The following is a 19,289-nucleotide window of genomic DNA, read 5'->3' as shown; positions in this document are numbered from 1 at the left end:
GAAAAGCTGAGGACTAAATCATACCTTTGTTGTTCCACAGCATAAAAGTGGGAACCAGCTGCAGAGAGGATGTAAAAGTGAACTCTGCATTCTGCTGGACATTTTGAAGGAGTGCTTCTCATCCAGATAGCTCAGAAGGGCTCTGAGGTGATAAGAGACCAGGAGCAGGCTGGAACATGGTTAGTGAGTGCTCAATTACATGTATACGCTAGTCTACAGCCTCCCCTAGAATAGGCACAACACTACATCAGTCCATGGTCTGCTAATCTTCCACTCTCTAAGAAGAAAGACTCAATTTGCTTCCCCAATCCCATGTGCAAGCCCTGTGTACTCTGGCTTTGTATAGGGCTCCAGAATTTGATGATTAGTATTTCACATATGCAATCATCTTAGAGTCACTTGGGTGTCAGAGTGACCAGTGACTAAGAATACATTTCCTTGGCATCACCCAGCTACACCTGACTATAGACCCAATAGCATTCTCAGTTAGGTCAACAGCTGTTTTGCCTCTGGGAACAGGCTAAGGCTTAGATTACTATGTGAATCCATATTAATTCATCTTGGGTTTATTTATAAATCTAGTATAACAAGCTTGGGAGCCTGACTGTTAGTACAATGGGCTTGAGAAAAGCTAATGTTAGGTGAGATATTTCCTTCCCCTTTTCTGTGCCTAGCTCACCTCCCTGCTTTGGCACAGAAAAGAGTTTGGTCTTTTGGGGACTTTCACGTTATATATTATAAAAAGTTAAATCTCTGATAGCTAGAATGTAACAAAATCTCTAAAGGAAAACATTTACTCTCCAGCTGTGTATACATAGCAACTCACTTATAACCCCTGAAACAAATTGTGAATATTATGAGTAACAATTCTTATTTACAGACAATCCTTTTGGTGGGATCCCCTCAAGTTTTAGCACTTGTTACTATCACACATTCACACACAAAATATACTTATGTGCACACACTCCCCTAAAGCTCTCCTCTAGTAAAACTTACCCTTCTCAGTCTCTGTGGAACGGTGTGGCCAGGTCCTCATAGTTGGGAAAACAAGAGATAGCCCCACAGTCTCCTTCAAAACTGCCCTTCAGTCTCTGCAACAAGTCTGCAATTTGCACAGCCTGCAGCAAATTCTAGTCTTCTTCTCGGGTGGGTTAAGGGGACCTGCAGTCTAATCTGGCAAACTGCCTTGTAAAGAGGCAAATCTTGGGTGCACAGGAGACTAACTAACAAGCTCTTCTGGGCTCATTCAGCATTAACAAGGTACACCTGTAAGACTTGCTCTGCCTGGTAGAGTAGGAAAGGGAGTTTAAAAAATGGAAAACCTGCCACAGGAAGAAGACTGCTACACTTCAGAGACTACTCAGCCAAGAGGGAGACAGTCACAGACCTTGTTGCCCTTGAAACAGCTGTAAAACAGAATGCCCCAAGAGGAGGGACTGGAGGTAGACCCTCATTAAAGACAGTAGGTCAGCTGGTAAACCTGAGACAGACCACCTGAGTCTTTTTTCCCCCTCTTACTCTGATCCCCATTTCTCAGAAGGGAGAAAGTATCTTTTGTTCGGAGAAGCCCTATGTGCTACACCCAGGGGAAGGACACTATTAACTTCTATTGGAAACTGGTGGGGAATCAGGGATGCCCCAACTACTCCCCCCACCCACACTCTCTGGATACAGTCCTTACAGCTGACCTTCCTTGTCCTTGCACTACTTCATGGAATTCTTTCAGCGTTGCCAACCTCAAAGTTTGTTTTTGTCAATTGCATGTGTAAAGTTGACCCCAAAGGTTAACACTGCAGTGCTCCTTCCAAATCTCCCCTGCCCACCCAGCAATATTCTTCCTCTGGAGAGGAAATACACTTCTTCCTTCTCCTCCAGCAGTAAAATTCTAACCCTCCAGAGCAAGAGCCATCCCACTCCTACACGTTAGGTATAGAGGCATACATACAGAGGCTGCTGCTGCTGCACCTTGCTTGTACCGGTGACTACAGCATCCCCTCACCCTCCCTCTGCTGTCTGCCTGGTTTGTTTCCTGCCACAGGCCAGATAGCAGAGTGCAGCCCCCCTGCATCACAGAAATGGTGGCACTGCCAGGGTAGGGGGCTTCAGCCGCTCTCTCTCATTTGCCATTGCTGTGCTGCATGGGGGATGGGGTGGGGAGTGCAAAAGGTGGCAGGTGAAGGGAAAAGAGGCACTGCTGTTGAATGGATACAATAGGTGCTGTGAGCTTCTGTTCCTGTACACTCCACGGAGGTGTTACAGCAGCAGCTGCCATTCACTTCGACATTGGTTGCTTCCAGGTTAATATGCCATCCCTGCCTCCTCACTGGCTGTAGCCCAATGAGTGAAAAATTGCTGAGGTGTGCAATGCTGCCTCCCTCTCCTCCTATGTATAAACTCTTCCATCTCCCCTTGAGTTCCCAGTGGTTTCCCAGCTTCCTAATTGCACAAAACCTAACACCCTTACCACACCTCTTCTCAAAGGCCCCGCCTCACTCACTCCATCCCCCCTCCCTCCAGCGCTCGCTGTCCCCCACCCTCACTCGCTCATTTTCACCAGCCTGGGGTAGGTCCCTTTTCAACCAAGTGTTCCGGCTGAAAACCAGACACTTGGTAACCCCTGGCTGCTTGACCACAATGAAAGTCACCTAACCTAAGTAGCTTCAAACAGCTACTGAATATGCCTCGTGCCTGCACAACCAATCCCTGGATGAGTTTAGTCCATCCAGCTGAGTCATCTCACATCGCCTCACTCTGGCAAGTCTCCAGACACACATAGATTCCCCAAAGCAGATATAAGAAGTTATGTACCCTCCCCATTGTCTCTTTATTTACACAACTAAATGTTGCAATGCAAGCATGTGGGTTACATTCGCACAGCAGATTCAATCTTGCTATGCTTTAAAAATCTTCTGTTTTGAAAAGGAGGGGAAAAAATTACCCATGCACTTGCTTCCACCACTAGAAGAACTGAACATTCCTTTTTGTTGGCCTTGACAAGGCGGTACTCTACTCCCAAAGCCCAAGTGACATCATTCTGGAATTGTTCAAGCAGAATTTATTGAACATTTATCCTTTGCAGTATTGTTGCTATGGAAGTAAATATTTCAAGTAACCTTTGTCAGCCCCATGCAATTATCAAGAGTATCAATTAAGGTTCAGTGAGAAATTCCATAAGGAGTTATATGAAAATCTGGAGTAAATTCTTTGTAACATAACTGGCTTTCTTTAGGAGTCAATTCATTGACAATAGGGGTTGCCTCCATCTAAGTCCTCTTCATCATCAAATCCAGGAACTCTGAATTTCTATTTTAAATACCTACCAAGAGCTATAACAGCGTGTTTACATTTCATTCAAAATATTGCAAACCATCAGGTGCTCTGAATCTCTTTAGATAGCTGTCTTTTGCAGGTCCACATCATGTTCCTTCTCTCAACATCATTTGTTTGAGAAAAGTGATTGTTTTTTCAGAAAATTCTCACTCTTTGCTCTACATGCTCCTGATCAAGATTAAAAGAAAAAAAAACTTGTCATAAGTGGTCTTTATTAGATTATCTACCTAAGTTTCATTATCCTTTCAACAAGAGGAGCTGCATAAATACATCTATCATCTGAAATAAAATAAAGTAAAATGCCCTGAAACAAGCAAGCCTTTCAATTCCAGCAGGAATATTCTTTTATCACATAAATCATTAACCTACATTTCAGCTCAGTGACCTGGTGAGTTAGCACCATGCCTGTAATCTATGGAATCCATTTTACTTAGGGGTATTCACATCCATGAAAACAGCAGAACCCCAAACTATGGCAGTTGAGCATCTCTGATTTCTTAGGACAGACTTAGAATGTGTATACTTATATTTTTCTGGCCTCTCAACAGGGTGACCCTCTCAGATCTACTAAAGGTCCTTGGACAGGACAATACAAGGAAAACTGAACAGAGTCCAGCTGATCATAATCTAGAGGTGCAGGAGAATGGATTCATGATGAGTTTGAAATTCTCTTTTTATCCAACAGCAGTGCAAGCTTCCTCATACTGTCCCAGCAATGCGTTTCTATGCTGTCTTGGGGGGACCATCTTTAGCATGTAATTTATTCTCTTAACCCAGTTAGGAATCTGGGGGATATCCTCAGCTGGTGCTTGCACAATCTGAAGATCTGCCCCTTGGTCTCTTGACCTGCATATAAGAGTATCAGGTATTGACACTTGTGACACTAGTCTTGTGATGTGGATATCTATCTACTGGGCTTGATGAGACTAAGAAACTAATATGTCTTGGCAGGTTTATATCCTTCCTTATATGAGACAAACAAAACCTGACTTCAGAAACATGAACACAGCACTTATCATTTTCAGTTGGGCAGACACAGCCCTTTAGCACTTAATGCTGTAGCTTCTGCAAGTTCAGAGAAATGGTTCTATACAGACTACATTTAACTGGGCTTTCCTAATGAAGTTCTACACTCAGACCAGACAGATGCAGATAGCAAACTGAAGACATCATCTAATTCATAAATTCAGTGTTTTACATTTTTTAATACGAGAAGAGGTATCAAAATATGAAGTTGAATACAAAGAAGACAGAGTGAAAACAATGCTGAGGGAGACAAATAAACAACAGTCAATTTCAAATAAGGAGTGAATGCAAATCTATGAATACACAGGAAGAAAAGACATATTGGAATGCTTAAATGACTAAAGGTACTTAATTTTTTTTGTTATCACATAATAAGTAGAGAGCATTTTTGTGTTTCTCTCCCTTCAGGCACTGGTGGCAATTGTAAGATACTTATTCCTATTTTTCATCTGCTTCAATCACTGGCCTTGTTGCAATTATCCAGTTCCTAAGAAGAGAGGAGATTGAATCTGTGCTTTTCAGTGGAGAGTGAACAAGTGGAGTTTTCCCCTAAAATGGTTCTTTTAAAAATCTTATTGCAACAAAATAAAGATTAAACTGGATAAAAGGCTAAATACATATATAGGACCATGATTTCATATCAGCTAAACCATAACTCAGTACTTCTTATTTTGATCACAACTATAATGTACTCCTGGCTGACAGCTTGAATACAAGGGGGAGATAATTAGGTATAGGTGTTAATGTCTTGTCAAAGTTATATGGATTCTTTTTGAAAGAGACATCTGGTTTCAGTGTTCAATGCCAACTGCATCCCTATAACCAAAGGCAATAATTGCTTGCTGCTGATGTGTATCCATGAATAATTGAAGTGACTTGCTTTTCTGTAGCCTTGCATTGGCTCCTGGGATTGAAGGTACCCAGGCTCTGCATTTATTAAATAGATCTAATCTTGTTTTTATTTAATTTCCATTTTTATTGTATTTCTGTTCTGTTCCCATTCATGTTAACATTCTTCCCCCACCGTTACACATGTAGCTGTTTATGTAACAACACTGAAGCAAAAAGGCACTTGAAGGCTTCTCTCATTTCCAATGCTTGCATGGCTTTAGAAACTCAAGTTTGTGAATTTCTAGGGGGAATCTGTATCTGAAGGATCCATAGAAGAGCCTTTGAAGCACCAATATGCCATTCCCAAAATAAAATAAAATAAAATAAAATAAAATAAATGCGGCACTCAGTATGGCTTCCTTTGCTTGTAATTGAAGAAAGTCCTCTGAATACACTTCATAGTATTATTTTTTTAAAGTCAGGAAACTGCAGTCTTGATGATAAATTAAGCCTTAGAACATACTCTAATGTAGCAAAACACTATTTCCCATGTGTGTATTAAAAGCAGTAGACAAAAAAAGGCATGTTTATTCTTCAGGGATACCTATATCGAAAGAGTCTCCATGCTATTTTAAAGGCAATATTTGCCATATAATTAGAAAGCTATAGAATCACTAATATTCAAGGTAAGAAAAAGAGTCAGAGCAGTTTAGGTGGATGACAAATAGATAACAATTAGGTTCATGTATTAATTTGTAATATGTTTTACATATTTATGTTCACAGAAAACAGACTCTCAATTATTTGACTTCAATGGCAATTTTGTCTGAGTAATGGAAGTACCATTTCTGAAATGATGTTCCTGGTGGGCCTTGATTCTGATCTCACACCCCTTTTACACTAGTGACTAACTTCATTGTAATTACTTTTGATTTACCTTGGGGTGAGTGAGATCACAATTGGGCCTATGTTCTCAGCCAAGTTCCTCCAAAGATACACTGTTGGAACTGAAGCCAAAATTTGGCCTAAAGTCATTCTGTCTAAGCAGTATTGTATATATATATATACAGTACCGTGCAGTTCTCTAACACAGTCACTTCCAGCTTTTTGCTAAGATGGGAAGTCCTGTGAGCCTCACTCAGTTCTTTTAAACAGTGCTGGGAGTTTTGCCAGTGGAAGTATTCCTGAGTGGAAACTAAATAAGAACTTCAGGATTTGGTGCATAACTCTTGCTTCAGCAAATTTTGTATTGTGAACAAATATTTCAGATATAAGTTCTGAAGGACTATTGTTATCAACTGCTCATAACTGGTAGGATCTTTCCTAGAGAATGAAAAACCAGCATTTGGAGAAACTGGATAGTGAATTTTACCTCCAGGAACAGACAGATGCATAAAATTTTATGATTAATAATAATTATAGCTATATCAGCTAAGACATGGGCAGTTAATATGTGTGTTTCATGGTATAAATTGAGCACCTGTGCAGGTCATCATTGGAAGGAATTCACCCCTTCTCTTCCTAAATATATAGCACAAAACAATTTACTACTTATTTTGGGCCTGCTCCTGCCATTGACTTCGACTGGAAGAAGATTTGTCTCATTCTGTTCGTTTAAAAAAAAGAAGTGATGGGATGCTTTAAACTTTAGCTACTGGCTAATGTTGGATGTAGTTTACCACCCTAAATAGACATATTAGTCTGGTCTATTGGGGCAAAACATATGCTCTTGTGGGTCTTTAAGAATATGCCTGTCCATTACTTTTAATAATGGAGATGTTCTGGTTTTATTGGGTATTCAAATCGAATGATTAACTTTCTGGGAAAAATAGCCTGAATATTCCAAAATGGCTTATTCACTCTTTTTTAAAGCAGTAATTTCTAAAGTTTTTCTGCACTCAGTTTTGAAAACACAGTTAATTCCTTTATCAGGACTTAATGCTCCCATGAAAATAGAATAAAGGAAACATTCTAAAGAGTAAATGGAATGAAAATCAAACAAAGATTTCTCTTTCCCCCTTCGTTTTCATGTCTCATAAACCATCAGTTCTGTGTATAAGAAACAGGCTTGCAATTAGTAAGCAAACAGGGCCTAGTATACTTAAGCCTGGCTTCCATCTTTGCTCCTGAAATTTACAAATGAAAATAAATTAGAACATGTAAAATTATGCTAAGTGTGATCACAGTTTTCTAACTATCTCATATGGAGGTACAATTGGTTAGATGTCTAAATAATGGCAGCTGCACCTACATGTTACTATGGGCAACACACGGGAGGTCAAGTAAAAAACATATTCACAATACCTTGGCCAAATTGTGCCTTCTTTGATTCCTAGAATATTGGACTCATTCCTCAGCACTAGTCAGCACTGGGTGCAGATGCAAAGTAGCCATTAGTAGCTCTCTGATCCTGAGGTCAGCCAGGGGCCATGTCAATTTCCAGCATATTTCAGAGCAGCCTCAGGGCTGCTCTAAACTATGCTCAGCTTACTATGGCTCCAAGAGACTGATGCACAAGTTGGAGATCACCAATATGCTCTCTGTGGGAGGGAATGAGGGAGTGTGTGACTTTAGTGCCAGCTGTGCTGACTGTGTATCATGCAAGGATTCTTCTACTTAAGATGGGGAGATATTGCAGCTTTCTGGAACCTTTGAATTGCCAGAGATTTGCAAAAGGAGTGGCGGTTGAATGGGGTTTTGAGGATCTCAGTGGTGCCTAAAAGTTGGATATAGGTACCTATATCCTCATGTGCATTCTCTGGTGGAGCCATTTGTAATCTGGACTACTGACTCTCCTAGCAGAATTTAGCTGATTTGCTAAGAGTGACCTGGAGAAAAAGATATTTTTTGAAATCGTTAGTATAGAGGTAGAGCAGAAATCTCATTATTTTTGTGAATTAATCTCAGTGGGGATCTATCCAGGAGTTTTTCCTAGGCAAAATTAGTCAAAGAATAGCAAGGATATGGATTTGTTTATGATTAAAATGTTTTGCCAGCATTTGCTGCGGTCATCGCTTTCCCCACCACCACCACCAAAGAAAGAATACATCCCGCTGAGCCCTGTAATCCACCATGACCAGAACATCACTGTTTGTTCATACAGCTCCCACTCATTCCCTTAAGTGGAGGCTACTTTCAATTTATTTCAATGGAGCACATAACCTTTTTTTACTGAAGAATAGCTTGGCAATGTAGGTTATTTCAGTGGACCCACCACATTCACCATCTGTTCCACCTGCAAGTGAAAATGAAAACCATTCACAATTTCATTAGAAACCTCAGGCACATTCCCTGTGCCATGCAGCCCATGTTTCTTTTGTTTTTCCTCATGACTCAGGCTCAAAGTGGGGAAAAGTGCTCTCCCTTGATGTAGTAAATTCCTTGGTAAGGCAACTGTAATTTGTAGAAAGGAATGTGCTGTCTGTGAGACACCCTTTATAAGTGCATGGTACCTTGTATTTGAGGGTGCCAATCTTCTTTCCATCTATTCTGTACGTTTCCCACTCTGCTTCTGTCTCTAGCAAATCATAAAATCTGATAGTACAAAAAACATCCCTACTGCAAAAAAAAAAAACCATCCCTACTGTATTGTGATATATTCTCCCAGCCAGTTGTAATGGTATGGAGTCACTCTAAAGAATGTAAAATAAGTGCACCTCTCTGAGAAATTAAGATATATCTCATGCATTTTTAGGGCCTTTGTTTCCTTAGAGAATTAATTTCAAAGCAAAATCCAAGCAGAACTCAGACTATTTTTATGCCAAGGAAGCTATTGAACAGAATCAGAGTGTGTAGGAATCATTATATTCCCTTTGTTCTAGCTTCTCCAAAAAGCCCAGGAATAGTTCTCATAAGAAAGTCCATGTTTTCTTTTTACCTTAATTGCAAATATAGAGTATTCAAGTCTCGTCCATTGTGCTTGCTAAAAGCAGCTTTGTATCTTAACCTGGAATTCTGCATAGTTGCATTTACTGAATTGTCAATACTCAACTCCCAATTTGTCAGCTAAATGGTACAATTTGGCTGCCTGACTGTATTTCAACAAAAGAAATCGTACTGTTTTACTAGCATTGCAGCTTTAAATTTCCTTGGCATCTTAAGACCAAACCAATGAAGTCTGTTATTTTTGTTTTATTTCCCCTCAGAAGCTTCTCTTTGGGATAATGCAGTGGATAGGTAAGGAGAGACAGTGTCTCATCTCCATGATGTCTGTTCAGGATGTCAGAATTCAGTCCAGGATGTGACCTAACCTCATTACGGTATCCTGGCTGAGTAGTGGCCTAAGTACATAATAGTTCCTACTGGGTAGTGTTTGCATCACATAAGAAAAGCATCGCCACCGTTGTTGCCAATTCTGGGAAACATGCCAAGGACTGGATTAGGCCATGGAATTCTTATCTTTACAGCTGGTCAATCCAGGCCAGATTTAAAACACACTGATGGGACCTTTTTACTGTCAGCCTCCCATCTCTAGGGTATAATAATTAGAACTGGTCAAAAAAAAATCAACAGAACAGTTTTCTATTGAAAAATGAAGTTTTACTGAAACTGAAATGTTTCATGGGAATGTTTCAGAGTAGCAGCCGTGTTAGTCTGTATCCGCAAAAAGAAAAGGAGGACTTGTGGCACCTTAGAGACTAACAAGTTTATTTGAGAATAAGCTTTCGTGAGCTACAGCTCACTTCATTGGATGCATTCAGTGGAAAATACAGTGGGGAGATTTATATACACAGAGAACATGAAACAATGGGTGTTACCATACACACTGTAACAAGAGAGATCAGGTAAGGTGAGCTATTACCAGCAGGAGAACGGGGTGGGAGGGTGTGGGGGGGAATCTTTTGTAGTGATAATCAAGGTGGGCCATTTCCAGCAGTTGACAAGAATGTCTGAGGAACAGTTGGGGGGGCGGGGGAATAAACACGGGGAAATAGTTTTACTTTGTGTAATGACCCATCCACTCCCAGTCTTTATTCAAGCCTAATGTAATAGTGTCCAGTCTGCAAATTAATTCCAATTCAGCAGTCTCTCGTTGGAGTCTGTTTTTGAAGTTTTTTTGTTGAAGAATTGCCACTTTTAGGTCTGTAATCGAGTGACCAAAGAGATTGAAGTGTTCTCCAACTGATTTTTGAATGTTATAATTCTTGATGTCTGATTTGTGTCCATTTATTCTTTTACGTAGAGACTGTCCAGTTTGGCCAATGTACATGGCAGAGGGCCATTGCTGGCACATGATGGCATATATCACATTGGTAGATGTGCAGGTGAACGAGCCTCTGATAGTGTGGCTGATGTGATTAGGCCCTATGATGGTGTCCCCTGAATAGATATGTGGACACAGTTGGCAACGGGCTTTGTTGCAAGGATAGGTTCCTGGGTTAGTGGTTCTGTTGTGTGGTGTGTGGTTGCTGGTGAGTATTTGCTTTAGGTTGGGGGCTGTCTGTTAGCAAGGACTGGCCTGTCTCCCAAGATCTGTGAGAGTGATGGGTCGTCTTTCAGGATAGGTTTTAGATCCTTCATGATGCATTGGAGAGGGTTAGTTGGGGGCTGAAGGTGATGGCTAGTGGCGTTCTGTTACTTTCTTTGTTGGGCCTGTCCTGTAGTAGGTAACTTCTGGGTACTCTTCTGGCTCTGTCAGTCTTTTTCTTCACTTCAGCAGGTGGGTATGTAGTTGTAAGAATTCTTGATAGAGATCTTGTAGGTGTTTGTCTCTGTGTGCGGGGTTGGAGCAAATGCGGTTGTATCGTAGAGCTTGGCTGTAGACAATGGATTGTGTGGTGTGGTCTGGATGAAAGCTGGAGGCATGTAGGTAGGCATAGTGGTCAGTAGGTTTCCGCTATAGAGTGGTGTTTATGTGACCATCGCTTATTAGCATCGTAGTGTCCAGGAAGTGGATCTCTTGTGTGGACTGGTCCAGGTTGAGGTTAATGGTGGGAATGTGTTGATTTAGACTATATTGTCAACGAAAAAAATACAAAGTCTCTGACATCAGAATGTTTTAAATAATTTTCTTTAGTCTTATATTCAAATATTCAGCTAACTATATTTATACATTATGTTTCATACCCAAAATGTATTAAATTTAATATTTGAATTTTATAAAATTCAAAGTGAAATTATTAATCAAAGTGAAAGTGTCTGAATGAAATGTTTTGATGGTCCAACAATCAAAAAATATTTCTGAAATGTTCATTTTAGTGGGAAGTTTTGAAATTTCAGCTTTTTGTTCCAACTCAAAATGGATTTAAAAGAGAGACAAGTATTGCCCATGGAATAGAAATTCTGTTTTCCGAACAGTTAGTATAGAAGTCAAAGTATTGTTATTCTGCCTTCCATCCAAGAATGTATAGGTATTTTACAAACATTTATATATATTAGTTTTAGTTTATGAAATGCAACCCTCAGCACCTGATCTCATATATAAAATCACATCCTTTGTTGTTGCGATCTATATATGAAACAATCTGATCCAAGCCACCTCTTCAAACAAATGTCTGAGTGCAGTACTTTGCAGCATGTCCTGGAACTGATTAATAAGGAAACACCAGAGCCACTTAAACACAATTCACTTCTCTCTGCCAGGATCCAGAAAGGCATCAACATAATGATGAGAGTCATCAAAAGGCTGCTGACTAAAGTAGAAGATCAGATACTTTCATGAATTAGACATCTTGCCACTTCTGTGAGGTATGAAAATATTACTAACCCTATTTAACCATTGGGGAAATTAGACAGATAGTGTAAGAGTCAGATTTAATAGTTTCACTTTTGGGGAGCCCAGCATTACCAACCCAAGGCTGGATTTTCAGAGATGCTAAGTACCCACAATTCCAACTGAAATCAATTGGGCATCTCTGCAAACCACAAGTGATTAAAGTTGGGCACATAAAATTAGAAGCCAGCTTTTGAAACTGGGGCTCAAGGTCAAAAAGAATGTCTGTGCCAGCATTTGAATGATAAACTACGTCTCCTCACTCTCAGCTCTATGCTTTAATCACAAGACATTTAATGAAACACATACTTTAAATAAAATATAAAGAGTTTATTGTGGCTTATAAAGAGAAGTGAGGTATGTCACTAGAATGATTTTACTCATACTAAACTATCTAGTCTGCTTAACCTCTGTTACAGAATAAAATAAAAATGATCATAAACTCAGGATGCAAAATAAACTTTATTATCTTTCTTTTGTATTTTTGATGGGTATTTTAAACATTCTCTGGGTAACACCTGACTCTCTGATATAACAGATAATAAAAATATTTCTCTGATGATACAAGTTAATTCTTGATTTATTTGTGGATATGCTGTCTGATGACAAGTAGCTATCTATCAAGACAGTAGCATAATACCTGTTCATGACCACAGAAATCATTGTCTCTTGGTCATGAAACTCCAAAAACCTATTACAAATAAATGAGGAAAAAGAAAAATTTTGTAACAAAATGACTTTGTTAAAATAGGTCATTCAAAAATCTAAATTTAAATCTAAATCAAAATACTAACTTGACAGCTTAATAGAGATCTGGATCGCAGCCCTTGCAGTGCTCAAGACCAGACGCTTTCTGATGTTGGCTACCATATGTAATGTGTCACATGCATAGTGGTATTCCATATGAGGAATCTTTACCTTCCTAGATCTATGAGATACTGGGTTAATCCTTTATGACTACAGTATCTCACTCACCCCGTTGACCATTGTATTCTGTTTAAAATGCAGATGTCTTTTAATGGTAAATTTTTCTCTTCATTGGAACAGCAGATCATATCTCCACGGATCCTGTAAAGCGCTTTGGGATCTTGCAGAATCAAAAAGCATTATATAAATATTTTCCCATTCTGTGGTAAATGTTGTGAAGTGTGTCTAGACACCACGGTGATGAGTAACTTATAAAATGCATGTAGGTAATATATAATAATTAGTATTAATGAATTCATCCATCCATCCCCGCCTGGAAGTAACCAAAAGCTTTTACAATATGATGACGGTTAAATGACGTGGTTAAATGAATTAAGTGATCTTAGTTTAGTTCCCATGGAGAAGTGTGCATGTCAAAAAACTTTCATTGGAAGTCAAATCCTAGTAAGGAAAAACGGAAAGGCGCATAAACTCTGGCAAGTTGAGTGTCAAAGTATAATAAGGGGGACCAAGAAACAATTAAGACATAAAAACTAACAGCAACCTTTTTTAAGCACATCAGAATGCTGTCAAACTGTCAGTTGGACTGCTGTATGGTTGAGGTGCTAAATGAGCACTCAGGGAAGACAAGACCATTGCAGAGAAGCTAAACGGAATTGTTTGCATCCGTCTTCACAGCATCGGATCTCCTGCCACATCTGAGCTATTCTTTTTTTAGGTGACAAATGTGAGGAACTTTCCCAGAATGAGCTGTCAATAGGCGAGGTTTTGGAACAAATGGATAAATTAAAGGGTAATAAGTCACCAGGATAAGGTGGTATTCACACAAGAGTTCTGAAGGAATTCAAATGTGAAATTGCAGAACTGCCAACTGTGGTATGTACTTATCACTTAAATCAGCCACTGTACCACATGACTGGAGGGTAGCTAATCTCAATTTTTGTAAAAAGTTTCCAGAGATAATTCTGGCAATTACAGGCCAGTAAACCTAACTTCAGTACCAGGCAAATTAGTTGAAACTATAGTAAAGAACAGAATTATCAGGCACATAGGTGAACATGATTTGTTGGAGAGGAATCAATGTGGCTTTTGTAAAGTGAAATCATGCCTCACCAATCTATCAGAATTCTTTAAGGTTGTCAACAAGTTTGTAGACAAGGATTACCCCATTGATATAGTGTACTAAGATTTTCAGAAATTATTTCATGAAATTAATAGGCAGTAAGTTTAAAAACCAATCATAAGGAAGTACTTCTTCACAGAATGCACAGTCAACCTATGGAACTCGTTGCCATGGGAAGTTTGGGAAGGCCAAAATTATAACTGGGTTTTTAAAAGAAATTAGGTAAATTCTGGATGGGTTTATCAATGGCTGTTAGCCAAGATGGTCAGGCACACAAGCACAATCTCTGGATGTCCCTAAATCTCCATCTGGGACTGAACGACAGGGGATAGGTCACTCAAAATTGCCCTGTTCTGTTCATTCCCTCAGAAGCATCTGTCACTGGCCACTGTCTGAAGACAGAATACTAGCCTACATACTCCATTGGTCTGACCCAGCATGGCCATTCTTATGTTTCACCAAAATTGGCACTAATAGGCTGTTTAAACCCAGGTACTGCACTTAACTTTATACACCGGGGTGGGCAAACATTTTGGCCCAAGGGCCACATTGGCGTTTGTCATAAATATAAAGGGAAGGGTAATCACCTTTCTGTATACAGTGCTATAAAATCCCTCCTGGCCAGAGGCAACATCCTGTTACCTGTAAAGGGTTAAGAAGCTCAGCTAACCTGGCTGGCACCTGACCCATAGGACCAATAAGGGGACAAGATACTTTCAAATCTTGGGGGGGGGGTAGGCTTTTGTTTGTTCTCTTGGTTTACATGGTTGTTCTCTCTTGGGACTGAGAAAGACCAGATAGAAATCCATCTTCTCCAACCCATCCTAATCCAAGTCTCCAATACTGCAATCAGTATAGGTAAGCCCGGCAAGGCGGATTAGTTTATCTTTTGTTTTATGTGAATTTTCCCTGTGTTAAGAGGGAGGTTTATTCCTGTTTTCTGTAACTTTAAGGTTTTGCCAGAGGGGGATCCTCTGTGTTTTGAATCTGAATATCCTGTAAAGTATTTTCCATCCTGATTTTACAGAGATGATTTTTACCTTTCTTTTTTAAAAATAAAATCTTTCTTTTAAGAACCTGACTGATTTTTCCATTGTTACAAGATCCAGGGGTTTGGGTCTTTGATGATTTTGGAACCAATTGGTTAGGATATTATTCTCAAGCCTCCCCAGGAAATGGGGTGTGTAGGGTTTGGGGGAATATTTTGGGGTAAGACATCTCCAAGTGGTCTCTTTCCCTGTTCTTTGTTTAAAACGCTTGATGGTGGCAACATAATGTTCAAGGACAAGGCAAAGTTTGTACCTCGGGGAAGTTTTTAACCTAAGCTGGTAAGAATAAGCTTAGGGGGTCTTTCATGCGGGTCCCCACATCTGTACCCTAGAGTTCAGAGTGGGGAAGGAACCCTGACAGGGTTGCAAAACTCTATGGAGGGCTGGGTAGGGAAGGCTGTGCCTCCCCAAACAGCCTGGCCCCCGCCCTCTATCCGCCCCGTCCCACTTCCTGCCCCCATCAGAACCTCCAACCCATCCAACCCCCCCTGCTCCTTGTCCCCTAACCGTCCCCTCCCTGGACCCCCGCCACTAACCGCCTCCCTGGATCCCACCCCCATCCAACCCCCCCAATCCCCATCCCCTGACCTCAGAACCTCTGCTCCATCCAACCACCCCTTGCTCCCTGTCCTTTGACTGCTCCCCGGGACCCCCCCACCCTTTATCCAACCCCCCGGTCCTGGCTCCGGCCCATGCCGCTCAGAGCAGCATGTCTGGCAGCCGCGCTGCGCAACCAGGCTAGACATGCTGTCACTCTGCTCGGCAGGAGCGCGCAACCCCGCTGCCCAGAGTGCTGCCCGTGCGGCAGCGTAGCTGCAGGGGAGCAGGGGTATTAGGGGAGGAGCCAGGGGCTAGCCTCCCCGGCCAGGAGCTCCAGGGCCGGGCAGGACGGTCCTGCGGGCCGTAGTTTGCCCACCTCTGTTATACACTGTGTTTAGTTCCAATGGCTTCAATAGGGCTACTCGGAGCATAAAATTAAGGTCATGTGTAAATCTTTATAGGATCAGGACATCGGTGAATAGAGAGGAGATTTTCAAAGGACAAAGGGGGGAGGAATCATTCAGAGTTGGGAGCTTAACTCTTCTTTGCTCCTTTGAAAAATCGCCTCCTGAATTCCCTATGCTCTGTGAACAGAGGACTTCATTCATCAGGACTGTCATTTTCAGCACATTTCACAAATGCTAAAATTAACCATTTTTTTTTTAAAGAAAAGAAGAAAAGTAATACTGGAGGTTGTCTGGATGGAGCACTTCTCTGCTCTTAGTTGGCACTGAAGTTTTCATTTATTCTCTTGGCCTGTTCACTGTCTGAGCTTTCCAAGTTTTAATAACTTATTTTGATGTGAGAATTACTATGTCCTCTTACTGTTGCCAACAATGTGAAGTTGTTTCAGATTTAAAATCTGTTATTTACTGCTGTAATTTTAAATTATAGAGTTGATTACCTTTTAAAGTACTGAAATTAAAGTCTATTTTCAACAATGAAAATTAATTTATCTTGCCTGAAGACCTTTTTTTAAAGGTAAACTCTCTCTCTCATCAGTAACATCAGTTTTTGTGTCTCTTTCTTTCTTTATGGTTACTGAACCGTAACTCTAAGATAACATGTATTTTTAAACAGAAGCTAAAACTTTATTCACTAGAGAGAGAAAAGCCATTGTCATGCAGATGAGTTATGCAATAGATACAACTGCACACTAGGTAAAGCAAGAGACCAGAAAAATGCAATAGAGGAAAGACATTATCATGAAAGATCTGATCATATATTTATATGTTGTGACACAGGGTCATTTGGAGCTTACAGGTTAAGCTTTGAAGGTAATAAGGTTAAGGTTAAGAACTGCAAAGACTCAAGGGACACAAAGGATAAATCTCAGTTTATTAGCCAAAAAAAACCCCAAACAAACAAAACCCACAACTAACCAATCAAAAAAAATATGAAGGACAATCCATATCTTCAAATTAGCGCCCTCACAACAGTTCTTGTAAATATTTCCTTCACCAGAGCCAATCCAAACTGGCTTTCCTCGAGTAGCTTTTCTTATTTTGTCCCTGGGGGAGAGTTCCCAGCCTGCCCCGCTCTTAAATGGATAGCAACCAATCACAAATGTCTAGGGTCTGATTATGTCATCCTTACTTAAGCAAAAGGGAATTGGAATTTTGTGTAAGTATGGGCAGAAGGAGATCAGGCTACAAATGTGGAATTAATTCAGAAATATGGGAAAATATATAGGGTTTGATTTTCAAGAAAGGTGTGAAATTCCATGCCTAATTTCCCTGAATAATTACTGCAGTTGCATGCACAAGTAATCAGACATGGACCCTTGCATGCATGATTATCTAATAGTCATTTGCAAAGATACTGTAAATGTGTATTGACATGACTGCACAAATATTATGCATATGCAATTGTGTAACTAATTTTTTTTTCCATTGTGAAGCATACAGGCCAATTTGTTACATTAAATAGTGCAAATCAAATACCATGCACAAATACTTTTTGCTCAAAGCTTTATTTACCCAGAATATTAAAGTGTCACAGTTTAAAATATGATTTGTTGAACTGTCAGTCTTCCAGTTCTTTGTTTTTGTCTCTCTCTCTCTTTTTTTTTTTTGGATTGGTTGTTGCATAATAAGGCTTTAGTGGATGGGCCAGCCAAGTTTTATGTACAATAGGGCACCCAACAGCCCACCCACTCTACTGTGTCCAAAATATACCATGTCCCCAGAATGGATAGGAAGGGGGCAGGATTTGCACCACACTGAAATTGTGGCTTGGTCAGTGCTTGCAAGTTGCACTCCAGGCTTGATTATACTAACTGGGAAGGAGAAGGTGACTTTTTGATAATTCTTATTTATTATCACTGTGCTGGGTCACATCTCCGATTTCAAAGCCATTGACTGTACAAAGCTGCAGTAAATCCATCTGAGCTAGTGTCATAACCTCATTGTCACAAGTGTGTTGCCACCATTTAGAAAATATCATCAATTAAATACCAAAATGCAGTAGCGAGATGGAAGAAAGATATTGATTGGTTTGGCTAGATGTTTTAAAGAGTTTTATTAATTGCACAGAAGTCCAGTGTTTTTGCAGATGAGGGAAATAAGCATACAAATATTAAATCAAATTTGAAGTAGCTTAAGAGTATGATCTCAGGAAAAGTAACCCCACCAAGGCATCTGTAATCCATTGCCTTTTTATGTAGGATAGAATGAATTAGAAATAATCTGTTCTTCCTAGACCAAGAAAATCCTAGAAAGGTCAAGGGATCTATTCAGAGTGTACTTGAACCTAACGTAAACCCAGTTTAGGGTGGGGGGGGGCATAATTTAACTGGAAAACTAGCTGAATTCAGCTCTCATGTGTTATTTCTGTAAAACTGACACTTCACTGCCTTCACTCTCTGTCATAAAGCAGAAGCCTAGGAATAATGCAGACATCCAAAGATGGAGCAGGAAACTGGAGTAATTGGGGGTAACCCTTGCACAGGTGTACAACTGGGCCACAAATAAGCAAACTGGCAATTTTCTCAAGACAATAACATTTAGATCAAAGAGTGGATGTATAAGGTAAAGCAGCTTTGGTGCTCTTCATATGGTCTGTCTCCTGCAAACCAGCTTGTGCAAGCCCACTCTTGCTGAACTCAGTGGGAATCTGGCACATTGGACTGGGCCCAGACAGCCCATAGTCTCATTACTGGGCATTCCTTCTAAGGGTAAATCATTCCTGACTTTTTAGATAGAGATGAGCTTTAGTCATGCCATGTGGATTCAGAATTAAACCTGGATCTGGTCCCACACTGGTATAAAATAGATGCTCCACTGAGTCAAAGTAGTCAAATGGATGATTTTGGGCCCATTTCTGTTGATTAAACAAACATTGACTTTGGACCTACATATTTCCTAGTTCTACCTCTTTATTTTCTTGAACAAGTCTGTTTTTGAGTTTAATGGAAAGAAGATCCTCTCTCCTCACAATGGAGTCTGAATACGGCACCAAATCTGCTGACTGTTACTTTTCTCCAATTGCTTTTCAGTGAGCTCTTGTTCAGTGTGATGATTTGAAACGGAAACAAAAGGAATGCAAAAGTAACAGAAGCACCTTTCAATGAATCACAAATCTTAAAGTTCAATTTATACACTGCATGAGAAAATTGAAATTTGAGCGGTTGATTATGAAGGTCTGATGCATTCAATCCAATATACAACAGCCTATTAAATAATATGAAACAGCTTGAAAATAGCACAAGGCTGAGCTGTATCATAAATACAACCACTAGAGCAAGTGTTCC

The sequence above is a fragment of the Chelonia mydas genome, chromosome 6, assembly GCF_015237465.2.
Source record: "Chelonia mydas isolate rCheMyd1 chromosome 6, rCheMyd1.pri.v2, whole genome shotgun sequence".
Classification (NCBI taxonomy): Eukaryota; Metazoa; Chordata; order Testudines; family Cheloniidae; genus Chelonia; species Chelonia mydas.
This window is presented reverse-complemented; position numbering follows the sequence as displayed.